This window comes from Mesocricetus auratus, unplaced genomic scaffold (assembly GCF_017639785.1).
Source record: "Mesocricetus auratus isolate SY011 unplaced genomic scaffold, BCM_Maur_2.0 Super-Scaffold_100020, whole genome shotgun sequence".
Lineage (NCBI taxonomy): Eukaryota > Metazoa > Chordata > Mammalia > Rodentia > Cricetidae > Mesocricetus > Mesocricetus auratus.
The window spans coordinates 39,044,019-39,057,482 of record NW_024429201.1 but is presented as its reverse complement, the minus strand read 5'-3'; the positions used below and the strand labels follow the sequence as shown (position 1 = coordinate 39,057,482).

The 13,464-nt window shown below is 40.0% G+C and overlaps 1 long non-coding RNA gene across 4 annotated transcripts in view; it reads left to right on the top strand.

Annotated features, from left to right (window-relative positions):
• The window catches only part of LOC106022542, a 65,053-nt gene that overhangs the window by 38,647 nt on the left and 12,942 nt on the right, over positions 1–13,464 (top strand). For 2 of the 4 annotated variants that reach the window (XR_005869904.1, XR_005869905.1), the window contains one exon: positions 9,383–9,524. The exons of 1 other annotated variant lie outside the window; for it this stretch is intronic. This is a non-coding gene — a long non-coding RNA (uncharacterized LOC106022542). Of the gene's footprint in view, positions 1–9,382; positions 9,525–11,345; positions 11,412–13,464 lie in introns of all 4 variants that reach the window. One more of the 4 variants, XR_005869906.1, reaches the window with a different exon arrangement.

Here is a 13,464-nt window from a genome sequence, read left to right as displayed (position 1 = left end):
CAAGGAGGCAGCATTCAGGTTAGCTCTGGCAAAGGTGTCCTTGGGCCTGGTTTCTGATGTACGTGGTTGATTTACTTTCTATCTCCTAATTAGTATATAGGTTTGATAAACTGTGCATATATGTTACTTGGTAAAATTCTATATTCTGACCTCTGTGAGAAAATTCAAATAATAAATTCAATTACTTAGTATTTATCTTTACTATTCAGCTAATAACTCTTTGAAATGTGTTCACTCAGTGTTTTATTCATTGTATGTGTGGATGTTTGGGTGGGTAATGATGTACATGCTCATGTATGTGTGTGTACATGAATGAGAAATGGCTCATGCATGTGTATATGGATGAATGTGTGTGTGTGTGTGTGTGCTTGCGCACACGCGATTACTCGCACGTGTGTGCACCAAGTCAAGTGCTTATGCATGCATACACAGGAAGTCAAGTGTTCATGAATATGTGTATACATTGCTGCTTTCCTCAGTCACTTCCCACATAATCTTCTTGATACAGAGTATCTCACTGAACTCAAAGATTATGGATTTAGCTAGGCCAGTGGGATTCAAGGTCTCGCCTTTCTCTGATTCCCTATTTCTGGCATTACAGATACACTGCCATGCCTGGCTTTTTATGTGGGTCCTGGAAATCTAAACATAGGTCTTCGTGCTTGTATGGCAAGTACTTTACTGACTGGCTGTCTAGGAATTCCTTATTTATCCAAGCTTAAAATAACTTTTCACAGTGTAAAATGGAAATCTGGCTATATTGTGCTTACTAATATTCGGTGAGAATTAATCCATTTTAAAAGAAGGAAAAATGATCAAAGCTGAAGCTGTGAGGGATCAGTTAGGACATGCTAGAGATGACTGATTTAATCAAGTAATTTTCAGATAAATGCATTAACATACAGTCTAACTAAAAGACTAGTTTTGAAAATGTAAATAGGTAGAACATAGTATGATTTTTGGTGTATAGCAATGACTTGTTAAGATGAAGGGCAATATAGCAGTTGAGACTGACTTTTCAAATTTTATGTATTTCTATTTTATGTGTATGAATGTTTTGCCTTCATGTATGCATGTTTATCATGTGCATTCTTGGAGCTCTCAGCCAGAAGAGACTGTCAGATGACCCTCTGGACCTGAAGTTATGGAAAGATATGAGCTGCCATGACAATACTAGGAACTGAGCTCAGATCCTCCCCAAGGGCAGCACATGCTCTTAGCCATTGAGCCAACTCTCTAGCCCTGAGACTAACTTCGAATACTCAGGTTGAAAATTGTTGCTTTTTCTTTCTTCCATGTAAGAAGCCATAACTTACACTACTTGGCAGTCAGCTGATGGCTGTCAGATTTTGGGTGTTAATACTTGGGAGAACTGCACAGCAAATGAAATGATTGATGATTGCTGTATAATTCAAGGCTGATTTCAACCAGTCAAAATGTTGCAGTGTTGACTTAATTGTAAGGAAAGTCTGTGTCCCATGGTTTCTGTGACAATTCACGGTCAGATGACTTGGATATGTCTTGCCAAGCTGTTCCTCAGAAATAAATACACTGTTTGTAAACAGAATTGCTAAGCCTTCTCTCACAAGATTTCAAGTTTACAAAGTATGAGACAGCTGGGCCAAGGGTCAAAGGTGAAAGGTAGCAAGCCATTTGGGACCTATTCTCTTTCAGATCTTTTGGCTGCCTTTCAGGCTGAGCTCTTGGAAACAGTTCACACAAAGGCCTTCTGCCAACAGACTACTGACAGTTGGCTTAGGCAGGATCTTGTCGCAAAATCCTCTCCTTTGCTTTCTCTCTATGTCTTGGCTTTGGAAATTCATAAAAATACAAGGAGTGTTATACAAACCACCTATGTAAATGAAATAGCCAAGTCAACTTGGGTATTATATAAAACAAGTTTGGATTGACTTTTCTTCACAGAAACAGAGGTCCAGAAATTGGGTTTATGAAGATATATTCTTGAAAAATTGATGGGAAAAAGTAAATATATTAGAACAATAAAGAAGATCAAAAATAATGACAAAAGATTCTTAGGTCAGCTGCAGCATTTTAAAGCTGAAGCATCCCTGCATTCACATAGGCTACCAGAGGCAGCTGAACAGTCTACCGAGACACACTAATTCGTTTGTTTTAATTGTTTATTATTTTATTTACTATATATGGTTACTAGGAGCTCATTTATTTCTATGTTATGATTTGACAGCCACAATTTGGTGTGTCTTCAGAAAGAAGAAGGGAAATTAGAATTCCTCAGAGATTCTCTTCTTTTAGATGTATTTACTGCTGTTGTTATCTTTGTTTTGGGTGGATTCATTTCAGGAGTAGGAAGAACAAATGAGCCCAACTAAGCATTCTGTCTTCCTCCTCCAACATTAGTGCTCATCTCAAAGGGCCTACTTTAGTTATGTGGGTATTCCACTGGCCCTACTGGTCCAGTTTCTCTCATGTGTTTGTAGATCTCTACAATTATGATGTCTATTTTGGTCAGTTTTGGCTTACCTTCACCTCTGGATCTGTGGTAACCTCTCTTAATAATGACTTGTTACACTGGAAAGAAGTATTTTTACTGCGGCTGTTGTTTCGTTTTTTTTACCTAGTACCCTAGGGTAGCTAGAAACTCACGATTCTCTTATTTCAACACAGAATGCTGGGGACACAGGTGTGAACTCCTGGCTATCCATTTTGAAAGTGGAAAGTGATAAGGCAGAAGACAATGAAAGGGTGGCAGAGCACCATGTCCCATATGACATGTGAGCCGTGAACCACTTTCACTGAGAGTACACTTCTTTAGATGCCAGTGGTTACAAAGACTGGAGGGAAAATAAGCACATTTCCCTAGGAAATTTAGTTTACCTGTTAGGATGGAACCAAGGCATGCAGTTTGCATTAGACCAGTGAGATGCCTCTTAATTTTATTTTATCTGTACCAATGAGGCAGGTATGGGAGAGCTGGGCTTTTCAATGGGCTTCATTTTTTTTTATCTGAATAATTTCACCTCCCTCTACTCCTCCAAGTTGCTCTCCACCTCATCTCCCAACTAGATCTGCTCATTTTTGTTTTCATATATTGACAACATTCAGTTATTGGAAAGCAAGTTCCTTAAAAAATACAAAAATCATTGAAGTTTTAATGAGGTCAAGCAAGCCTGATGCAACATTACTTCTATTGAATTAAGATTCTCCTTATTCATTCAAAGTGAAAAGAATATACAGGTTATCTGTCACCATATAAAACAATGGGCTAAAGAGTTTGTTCAGTAAAGAGCACTTGTTGCCCTTGTGGAGGACCCAAGTTTGGTTCCCATCATCCACATAGCATCTTACAACCATCTGGAACTACTGTAACACAAGTTCTAATTGGCTTTAATAAAAGCCCGGAGTCAGATATTAGGGGGTGAAAGCTGAAAGATCGGAGAAGCAGAGCAGCAGTCATTAGAGTTCTTACCTCTGCAAAATCCTCAGACTAAAAAGAGACCTAGCTTCTGACTCATCCCGCCCACATTTCTAGCTCCACTCAGCCATCTCATTTCCTATCTGTCTTACAGACCTCCAGACCTCTATGGTTAGCTAGTGGCTAGCTCTGCCCTCTGACCTTCAGGCAAACTTTATTTGTTAGAGTATAAACAAGATATCATCACAGACTACAATTCCAAGGAATTTGACACCCTGCTCTGATCTCCATGGGCATCAGATGTACAAGGGGTGTACACAAATACATGCAGGCAAGGTATCCATACACTTAAAATAAAAAATAAAATTTAATAAATAATGCTTCTACAAATTCCAGGTTTTTAAAAAATTGATTTTTATATTTTTTCTAAAAGAATATTGAAAATTATAAAATAGGTGTTTGGAAGTATCACAATACTTTACCAATAATCAGTTGGGGTGATAATAGTTACAAATGTTTTATATTTTGTGTTTTTTAAATTGCTCATTAACCAAAGAACAACTCAATAGTATGATTTTTCAGTATTATATATGTCTTACTCATAAATTTAAGGAGGATAGATAGGTATGTCTAATTACATATAAAAATGCAATCATTAATAGAAATAAATGCTATGAAAAGACAATTCTTGTTATTGGTTGAATGCAATTCAAAATAGAAAGCAATGAAGAAGAAAATACACTGTGTGTGTGTGTGTGTGTGTGTGTGTGTGTGTGTGTGTGTGTGTACATCTATACATGCTGTCTGTCCTGGATTTGTAATGCTAAAAATTATTCATTTGTCAATAATATAAGTGACAGTAGATAAAGCTGTTGTTGCTATTGTTGGATGAAATACAAATAAAGATAAAACATTTCCTGACTCAGTATTGTATTGAAGGTACCAATGTCCTGATGCTGACATTGATGAAGCCAAATCACATCTTATATTCTCTAGAAGAAAGTAAAGATTTCTTGGCCATCAACTTGAGCTTTGCGCAACCACCTGTCTCCTGTCGTTTGGGCTGTAGCTAGGATTTTGCTATACTATTTTCCAGAGTGACTGGGCCAGCTTGCAATTCCACCAACAGTGGACGAGGGTCCCATTTCCCCACAGTAGATATACATCTTAATGTTTTTTATTTTAATGGTGTATACAATACTATTGTATCATACATTTAATTTACCCAACCATATACAGACATATTTGGCCAACAAGAAAAGAAGAAAAAACAAAATAAACATGTGCTCTGAAATGCACTTGAGCTGTGAATCTGTTGCTCCTCTTAGCTCCTTTTTTGTGTCTGGTCATCAGGTTTAAAGATATGTTTATTTGTTTTTTGTTTTGGTTATTTCTCCTTATCGATCTTAGAGTCTCAGGATAGTTATGTGAGTACTGTGCCACTCTAATGCATTTTAAAATGTGAAATACAAATGAATTAATTCTCCTGTTACTTAAACAAAGAAAATAGATATGACAGAAAGTATATCTGTTTTCAAGATGTTGTTGAGTTACTCTTCGTTATATTCTGGTTATTCATTTATCTATCTGTCTGTCTATCTATCTATCTATCTATCATCTATCTATCTATCTATCTATCTATCTATCTATCTATCTATCTATCTATCTATGTTTTCTTTCTTGGGATTGAATGAGAAGCACCTCGCAGGCTAAGCTAACACTAACTCTCTACCATAGAGTTATACTTGAGGCTCCTTGACTCTGCTAGACTTGCTGGCCAGCATGCTCCAGGGCCCCTCCTGATTCTCCTCCCACAGTCTTGAAGGTGCAGACTTTCACTGCTGCACGAGGCTTGCTAAGCCAGGAAGCTCCAGGGTACCCCCTACTCATGCTCCCCCCAGTCCTGAGTTACAGATTTGCCCCTCTGCACGTGCTTTTTAATGTGTGTGCTGCAGATGTGAATGCAGTACTCATTTGTTCAGCAGACTCTTTGCTGATGGAGCCATTTTCCCAGATGTGCTTTAGCAAACCTGAAGAACTGTCATACTGTTGGTAAATGATCAGTTTTGATACGAATCTCCTTTAAAACCAGTCTGTAAAGAGAGGCCTTTTCCTTGAGAGAAGCCTTCCTGCTAGCCTGGTTCTAGAGCTGCATCAGTCCCAAATAAACACACAGGAGGCTATATTAATATTATGAAGCTGTTGGTCTTGCTTGTTTCTTACTGGCTAGCTCTGACTTAAGTAATTACCCCATAATTGTTAATCTAAGTATGTATCTTACCGGAGAAGTTTCCGGGCTTCCTACCCCATGGCATTACATCTTGACTCTCTGTGTTTCTCCTTCCCAGAGTCTTCCTGGACTCCTAGTCCCACCTATCTAGATTCCTATTGGCCAGCAGTGCTTTATTGACACAGGACTTCCACATCACCAGTCCAGTTTCTTCACTGCTGATTCTATTTGTGGGCAATGTTTTGTTTCTGATACCGTTGATACTTACTAAAGATTTGAGTAATAAACGAATAGCTACTCCATGCAGGTGCCATTATCCCCATTTTAAAGACAGAGAAAGAAATTGATCTACACATGAAGAAAAATGTACTTTCTTAAAACTAAAAAAAAATTGGGTTCACCTTCCATTTTCAAATTATATCATCTTTGGGAAAAAAATCTATCATTTTGAAATTCAGTTTTCTTATGTGACAACAGGAATCTTACTTCCTGAAAGGTTATTGGGAGGATTTGAGTGAAACCAATGTGAGAATGCTTTCAAACTGATGTGATATGCCATGCAGTTCAGGATAATAGTATTAAAATATACTGTCACCTGTGAGGCCATCCACTTAAAGACATTAGGGCAGAGTAGTCTCTCCTTCCTGCTTCCATACAGGTCTGCTTACCACCAAATTTGTGTACATTACTAACGTTTCCATCCCATCTTCTTCCCCACTAATGTCTCCTCTTGTTTTTCCCCTTTCTCCCTTCATAGCATCTGTTTTCCATACATCCCTCCTCAGATGCCTTTGTCCTCTACCCCCTGTGGTCCTTTCCTACTTCCCTGGACTCTGTAGTTCCTCCTCTCATTTAAGGATTTGGAGCTAGAGCTACACTTTCTGGGTCTACATTACATCGTTCACTGTAATACTTTCTGGTTCTATCTGTTTACCTGAAAGTTTCATAGTTTCAGTTTTCCTTACATTTCTTATTGTGTATATGCACGACATTTTCATTATCTGTCGATCAGTTGATGGGCATTTAGGCTGCTTCCATGTCATGCAGTAATGAACATGAAGAAAAACACGTTATCTATGTAATAAAATATAAAGTCCTTTATGTATATGTCTGGGAGTCATACAGCCCAGTCATATGGTAGATATATTTTTAATCTCCACACTAATTTCCATAGTGAGTGAGGATTCCCCTTCCTCTATATCCTCTCCAGCATTTTTAAGAAAAATATTGGCCATTATGAGTGGTGTAAAATGAAATCTAAAGGTATTATTAATTTGCATCTCCCCTGCTAAGGATGGTGAACACGCTTTTGGGTATTTCTAATCAATCTTTATTTCTTTGCTTGAGAACTGTCTCTTCAGACTATGGACTCAGCACGACATACCCAACAGTGCAATAATAGGGTAAACAATGACTGTCTGAATGAATTTCAAGTCCTCTCAATGGGAGGGAATTCATTACCTCGTACTGCAAATCTAGCCAAGAACCCGTAATTGCAGAGGTCATAGACCTTAAGGAAAACTTACTACAACCATTTTGCTAACCTGATATAGCCTCCAACTGCCTTCTTATAAGTAAAGGATCCACTTATCTTTATACCTATAGATAGGTGCAGCTCTCAGTCCTCAGAGAAGCTTCTTTTTGTGTCAGACAGAGGACATCTCAGAGAGCCACACTCAATGAGCATAGAATAAGTAGCTTTGCAGTATGCATACCCAAATAAGGTATCTATAATACAACTCGATATGCACAAAGCAAGGACCATCACAGAAGAGTTGGTGGGAATATTCTGAGAGCTGGAGGACTAAGAGAAATGCTGCAAAATAGTGTCTTCTGGACATGACAAAGATATTGTACCAATGGACTCCCAGCATTATTGTTACCTGCCCAAGACTTGCACAAAGCCACAAAGTCAATCGTCTAGCATGGATGGGAAAAAGATATACAGAGCCCCACCATATGCTGAAGAGGTACAGGAAGTTAGTGGTTGCTGAGTGGGGATGGGGGAGTCAATTTTCTTTAGGGACAAAACTCCTGATACATTTTCCCTGCCCAAGTGGTCAAGTGGTCATCCCTACACCCAAGAACATAAGGTCAATGATAAAGTGTGTGTGTGTGTGTGTGGAGTAAGAGGTAAAGTCATGAATTTGAGAAAGAGACGTGAGCGGTGAGGAAGACAAGAGAGGCGTTGGAGTGGGAAGAAGATGGGTAGTTACGATGAAAATACATTGCACCCATTTATGGAGTTTCCAAAGAAATTAGTTAAATATTTCAAATAGATTAGGCAAAATTTCCTTTCTAAAATGACAACTTACAATGAAAAACAAAGATTGGGATCACAGGACTATCTGGAGGAATCCTGTTGCTTAACGGTAGTTCTCTTTCAGAGCAAGTTTCATCAGATGGGGAAAGCTGCACTTTTCTTTGCAGTAAGCTACAGTCTCTTTGGGATTATAGCTTGTATTCTCAAATCTCTGCTCTGTAATACCGCCACAAATATACTTTGGCATTAAGGGACTTCATGAGATGCAAGTCATGCTTGACATTGCTCAAGTGACCAAGAACCTAGGGGAAATCTAAAAGAACTGTTCTGCTAAAGGAACATTGCAATAAAATGACTCCTAATGACATTCTGCTGTACTTATGGATAAGTGTGCCACTCAGCCATCATTAGAGAAGGGTCTCCTTTTAGCAGATGGGAACAAACACAGAGACCCACACCTGGACAATGCATAGAGAGTGAGAGACCTCGGAGCGCTCATGGCTCAGGAACCAGAGGGAATGGAAGACTCCAAGGAGGCCAGGCCTTCTAGACACGACAGGGTTGACACACATCTGAACTCACGGAGACTGTGGCAACATGCACAGGACCTGCATGGGTCTGGAACTGATGGGACTCCGATGCTAAGATGGGGAGTGGACACAATCCTCCATTTCTAACCTCTAAGCTGTCTGCAGTGGATAATTTCTCTCTCTCTCTCTCTCTCTCTCTCTCTCTCCTTCCTTTCTCCTTTATTTCCTTCTTTCTTTTCTCTCTCTCTTTTTAAATACATTTTATTTAATCAGAATCAATACTATTTTGCATATCAATCCCAGTTCCCTCTCCCTCCCGTCCTACCATGCCTCTTACTGACCCCCCCATCCCAATCCCCATCCATTACCCAGGGAGGGTGAGGCCTTCCATGAGGGATCACCAAAGTCTATCAAGTCATTTAGGGCAGGGCCTCGGCCCTCCCCTGTGTATCTAGGCTAAGAGAGTGTCCCTCCATGGGAAATAGGCTCCTGAAGTTTGTTCATTTACTAGGGATACATCCTGGTTCCACTGCCAGAGACCCCATAGTGTGCCCAGTGCTCCTAACTAACACCCACGTTCAGGGGGCCTGGTTTGGTCCTGTGTTGGTTCCCCAGCTGTCAGACTGGGGTCAATGAGTTCCCACTGTTCAGGTCAGCTGTTTCTGTGGGATTTCCCTGAACAAATTGTGAGCATGGGCAAGGGGGGAGTGAGGTAGGAGAAAGAGGAGGGGAGAAGAGGAGGGGAGAGGAAAACATGAGGGATCAGGAAGATTGAGTGGGGAGAGGAATTGAGGAGAGCAAGACAAGAGACACATCAACAGAGGGAGCCACTACAGGTTTAAAGAGAAATCTGGCTCTAGGAAAATCTCCAGAGATCCACAAGGACCCTAAGCAATAGTAGAGAGGCTACCTTAAAAGCCCTTCCCCTATAATGAGAACAGTGACGACCTTAAATGTCATTCTAGAGCCTTCATCCAGCGGCTGATGGACGCAGAAGCAGACACTCACAGCTAAGCACTGAGCCACACTCCTGGAATCCAGTTTCAGAGAGGAGGAGTGACGAACAAAGTGGATAGCTTTTCACAAAGGAAAAACCAGCCTCACTTGGTATGCAAACCACACTGAAGGGCAGGCCGCATGCTCAGCAGTGGATGGCCAACACAAAAATAACTCAATGCTTTGTCTGGGCATGCTTCTTACATGTCTTTTGCTTAGATAGTATGGTTTCTGAGTTTGCTTTTCTGGCCACTTGTTTGAGTATGCACATGTGTATGTGTAGACCTGTGTGTGTTTCTTGCATTTTCTCTTTGGTTCTTTTACTTTTATTGTTGTTCTTTTATATTCTGATTTTGTTTTTATTTTTAAGTGTTAGATGCCTGTTTGTTTTCTAATGAGAGAGAGAAAGAAAGGGGGTAGATTTGGGTGGATGAGGAGGTAGGGAGGATCTGGGAGCCATCAAGGGAAGGGAAACCACAATCTGAATACATTGTATGAGGAATATATTTATAAGTTAGCAAGAAGAAAATTTAGCAAGAAGATATTGAGCAATTACTTATTTTAGTTAGAACTCAGACCATGTCGCATGTAAAGTAAAATCTTCCGGAATACTAACTTTTTTTTTTAAAAAGTATTTTTCTCTTACACATTACATCCCAATTGCCGTTTCCCCTCTCTCTGCTTCTCTCAGCTTCCCTCTCCCCCAGATCTACTGCTCCTCCATTTCCCTTAAAAAAATAACAGGCCTCCCAGGGACATCAACAGAACATGACATAGCAAGATGCAGTAAGACTGGGCATAGATCCTTATATCAAGACTGAATGAGGCAACCCAGTAGGATGAAAAAGGTCCCTAGAGCAGGTGAAAGACTCAGAGGCACTCTCCACCCCACTGCTGGCAGTCCCACAAGAGCACCCAGCTACACAACCATAAACTATATGCTGAGGACCTAGCTCAGACTCATGCAGGGCCCATGCTTCTTACTTCAGTCTCTGTGAGCCCCTATGAGCCCTGCTCAGTAGACTCTGTGGGTCAAATTCTCTTGGTGACTCCTCTTCTACATGGTTCGCAAGGTCTTACAGTGTTTGGTTGTGAGTTTCTGTATCTGCTCCCATCGACTGTTGGATTTCATCTCTGATGACAATTGGGCTAAGCACTGATCTGTGAGTGTAGCAGAATATGATTAGGAATCATTTCATTGACTTTAATTTTTTTTTTGCCTGTCCTGTTTGGTTCTATCTAACCTACGTTTCTGGGCTGTCCAGCTCCTCCTTCCTGTCATCCAGGCGGTGTCAGGCATGGGCTCCCTCTCCCTGTGACATCATTATCCTAGCACATCATGCATGCAGGACAGATTTTTGTGGATGTGTTAATGTCCCAGCCTCACTGATGGAAGCTTTGCCTGGTTATAGAAGATACATTGGGTTCTATGTTTTAATTAATTCATTTAGTTATTTTCAACACAGATTTCTCAGATTAACTCTTTATTGAATGTTTAATACTTGGTATGGAATATTCAGTATTGTAAGCCACTAGAAATCCCAACTGAAAATATAGGTTTCATATCAATCAGTATGTCAAGGACCAGATATGTTTCAAAGTTTCAAGATTTTTCAAATTTTGGGATATTTGAATTTTTGAGAAGTTCTGAAAATGGGGCCCAAGTCTACACATGAAATTAATCTGTTCCACATCTACTTTACGCCTATATGTCCATCTAGGCATCTCATTAAAACTGCCTCTGGTGTCAGCACAGCACACAGAGGAACTTTCATCTATAACATGTGTTTTGGCTGGATAGTTTGCTGTTTACTTTTGAAGTTTGAATATAATTGAGTTTGAATATAATTTTGGCAAAGTCAAGTTGCCTAGAAGTATACACAATGGAGTACTATTCAGTGGAAAAAAACAATGGAATCTTGAAATTTGCAGGCAAATGGATGGCACTAGAAGAAACAATCCTGAGTGAGGTAACCCAGTCACAAAAAGAGAAACATGGTATGTACTCACTCATTTATGGATTTTGACACGAATCAGGGGAGTGCCAGCATACAATCCCACTGCCAGAGAGTCTGGGAAACAGAACCTTCATCCAGCGATTGATGAAAGCATAGGCAGATACCCACAGCTGAACACTGAACTGAACTCCTGGAATCCAGTGTCAGAAAGTGAGAACTGATGGGCAAAGGAGTTAAGACTGGGCTGGTTTAACCCACAGAAACAGTTGATCTGAACAAGGGGGAACTCTTGGACTCCAGATTTATTGAGAGGGAGCTGGGATTGACATGTGAAACAAGCTTGTTTCTAACTTAAATAAAAAAGGAAAAAAAAATAAAAAAAGAAGTATACAAATCAGAGTCAACTTTTCACATGTCTTAAAGAGATCTGTAGTATTGAGAAAAATCTCTATTGTCATGTGAAGATACTACATGTATTTGGAAGTTTGAACTGAGATGAGAATATTGCAAAAATACAAGAAAATTTATTCAACCAATTTTGAGTGTTAGTGACAAAAGAAGGTATTCAATTTGCAATGTTTTTAACTTATATGGAACATTTAGCAGTGGAAAACAATGACAGAACCATCATCCAGTCTGCACTCAGACTACTGTAAGTAGTTCAGAGGCCAGAAAAGATACTGTCTTTGAGAAAATTTGGCTATTTCCCTTTGAAAGTTGGGGTAAAGCGCTGGAGACGGAGCTCAGTTGCAAGAATGCTTCACCAGCTTGCAGAAAAGCCCAGCTTTTGATTACACATGCCACACAAAATGCGGTGGTGGCACAGACCTGGAATTTCAGCACTTGGGAAGTAGATGCAGAAAGATTAGAGGTTCAGTCACATTGGTTTACAGAAAACCCCATCTTAAAACAAAAAAGCAAAACAATCACCAAAAAACATTTAATTTAAAAATTCTAAAGGAAAGAAACAGTGGTGTACAAATGGCAACATGCCGACCAGCAATGTGACTGGTCAACAACTTGATGAGGTGTCCCCAAAGTGACCCTCGGTCCAGTCTCCAGAACCCAACACTGTTCATATTTACTAATATATTTAAAACATACATGTGGGATGTGAGAAAACTCTGGAGAGCCTCAATGGTCTTTTCCTCATGTTTCATGCCATGATATTTGCCATAGTTTTTGTTTATTTTTTCCGTCGTCTGCACATGTCAAAGTTACACCAATTGGCTTTTATGCACAATAAACAATTCTGCAGTAAGTACACACATTTAAATATGGGTGTACAGGTGGAACCAATAACACTCACATGCTAACAAGCAAAACCAAGGCTTTGTGAGCAAACCCTCCTGGATCTTGTAGTTGTCACTGTTCTACAATGAAGTGCAATTAGGGGAGAGAGCTTAATTTTTCCATCTAATTGAATTTGCCAAATCAAAATCTTTGATCCACTTGTTGGAAACTGGTGCATGTCTGTCTTCATTAGGGTTACTACTGCTGTGAAGAAACACCATGACCAAAAGCGATTTGGGGAGCAAAGGGTTTATTTAGCTTCTAAATCTCAAGTCATAGTCTACTGAGGGAAGCTAAGGCAGGACTTCAGGGTGGACAGGAACCTGGAGGCAAGAGCTGATACAGAGGCCACATAGGAGTGTACTCCTGTGGCTTGCCTAGCCTGCTTTCTTATAGAACTCAGGACGACCAGCCCAGGGTGGTACCATCCACAATCGGTTATGCCCTCCCCTATCAATCACTAATTAAGAAAAATGCCCTACAGGCCTGCCTACAGCATTGTCTCAGTTGAGATTCGGTCCTCTCCGATGACTATAGCTTGTGTCAGGTTGACATCAAATTAGCCAGCACAATGTCTCTTCTCAGAATCTACAAACTCACTAGGTGAGAGACTGACAAGTGAGGGAAGAGAACATAACCTTGCATTTGGTTTCAGGCAGCACAAGTTTTAATTACAGCTGTGGGTATGAGGGGAGTGGGAATGTAAGACTTTTGCACAGCAAGTTAAACAAACAGCGAAAACGTCCCCAACATTTATGGGCATCCTTCCTACCTCAGCATCCTTTATGTGCCTAGAAAGT